This window comes from Vollenhovia emeryi, unplaced genomic scaffold (assembly GCF_000949405.1).
Source record: "Vollenhovia emeryi isolate VEMERY1.0 unplaced genomic scaffold, V.emery_V1.0 DF943618.1, whole genome shotgun sequence".
NCBI lineage: Eukaryota > Metazoa > Arthropoda > Insecta > Hymenoptera > Formicidae > Vollenhovia > Vollenhovia emeryi.
Genome location: NW_011962748.1, coordinates 1 through 2,042, shown reverse-complemented (window position 1 = coordinate 2,042; position 2,042 = coordinate 1). Strand labels below are relative to the sequence as shown.

At 46.8% G+C, this 2,042-nt stretch overlaps 1 pseudogene; it reads right to left on the bottom strand.

The window, feature by feature from the left end:
• Window positions 1–349: 349 nt before the first annotated feature.
• LOC105565270 lies at window positions 350–1,622 on the bottom strand (annotated as a pseudogene).
• Window positions 1,623–2,042: the final 420 nt, after the last annotated feature.

The window sequence follows — 2,042 nt, the reverse complement described above, 5'->3', positions numbered from 1 at the left end:
CTAGTTGGTCAACGAACCATGCGATGCAATCCTTGTCACGACGAAACTGATATGTTGATAGCGAATCGTAATATGAGCAGTGCAGGTAATAAGCGATGCTAAATACTTCATGGTGCTGATATGTCTTCGGATCCGTATCCATCTTTTTCAGGATACACTCCAAGTCGGCGTAGACGACAAACGGCACACGTTCCTTCCTACTGTGATTGTTAAAACTGAGCCACTTGTCCTCCTGGCTGTGTAATATGATCGCGCAGTCATTTATCTGTTGACAGTCCACGCTGTGGGCTTGCAACTTGACGTTGGAGATAAAGTAGTGCAAACATCTGGAAAGACAAAAATTTTTTAATATATATTTTTTCAAATAAAATAAGTTTCACAAATCTTGTCGATACTCACCGATCGCAAATGTATTTCTTCTCCTTGTGCTTACTGAGCTGAGAACTGACGAGGCGGGATAAATTCTTTATCCAGACGAAGTGACCCACTTCAACATCCCCCTGATCGTGCAGGTATAATAGCATCAGTGCTTCTCCTTCTTCTCATCAGCGACTCGTAGCGGTACGATTGCGCGTTCACAATTGTTCTTTTCATCGATGCTGTATACATTGATGGAAATACTGTTCAATTGTTCAAACTTTTTAATACCACTTAATGTCATTGGCATTGGAACGTCTCGCAGGTTTAACACATCACTGTAATGCGGATACGACGACTCGCGCTCCGCGTGTCTTTCAGTTGGATAGAGAGCAGCGACCACTGACCACGCGAAACATGCATTGTCCATGGATTGTACGTTGGTCACTGCTTTCTTTCGTTTCACCACTTCTGGCATGCCTATATGGCATCCCGCGCGCATAGAATTGCATTTGTTCACGTTAATAGTCAAGTTGAGTATACGCGACAGCGCCCACCCGCTATCACGCTCCTGAAACTCTTCGAGTTCAGCTAGAGTCGGACCGATTACGCGCGACTCGTACCACTGTTGTAGGTCCGTTGTAATAAACAGTTCATAGTTTTTTGTATTTATGCTTTTATTCGCACGTTTGTCACCTGCCACAAACTCCCCGTTGAACGCGGTATTCGCCTTTACACAATTATAGCCTTCGATAGCGTCTCGCACGTGCTCGATCACGATATCGCGAGCGTCCTCGAGAAATTTGCGCGGTTCAATGTACTCCGCGTTAAACACCGCACCGGTAAGCACGCGGTTTTCGAACGCGGTGTCGATCTCGCGCCACGACAGTTGCGCTCTCGAAGAAGTTCCAACACCACCACCCCCGAAATGTACGAATCGTCTTTCAACTTGGCACTTGACACTCTCGAGTCGCGCGATTCGAGCCACCAGCGATTGTCTGCTACCGATGGATAGCCTTGGACGTTTGACACGGCTGTGTTCCTCTAGCTCTGCGATACATTCGTAGCATTGTTGCAGCCACCCCAAATAATCACCCAATGTAATGATCCTGTGGGCTCGTTCCACCAGATCTTGCTCTCGTTGCTCCATGTTGTCGCGCTAGTGTCTTTTCGGACTTTATACTGTCCACAATGTTTTTCTTCTCAATCTCGTATGAAATCTCCTACTGTGGTGCAGCGGGCTGCCGGACGGATTATATATTATAAAAAGTCACTGTCAGCAGCCAGGTTTAGGCGCTTGACCCCGTGACTAATAACATGGAAAATAAGAATACGCGCAGCTGTGTCGGTGGTAATCAGAGGCATCTTCGGTGATATCTATTACATGCTAACGCAGTAGGTGCGAGTTTAAACGCGGAACTCTCTGACATCACGCACCTAGACAAGAAAGACTTTGTCAGCAGCCAGATTTAGGCGCTTGATCTCATGACTCATGCCATGGATGCGCGCAGCTGTGTGTCTGCGCTAATCATTTGTATATCGTCATCCCCCGGTGATATCTATTACATGCACGCGCCGCGGATTGCCAAAGACTTTTGTCAGCAGCCAGGTTTCGGCGCTTGATCATACCATGGAAAATAATACGTGTAGCTGTGGTATCGGTGCTAATCATAGACATCCTCGGT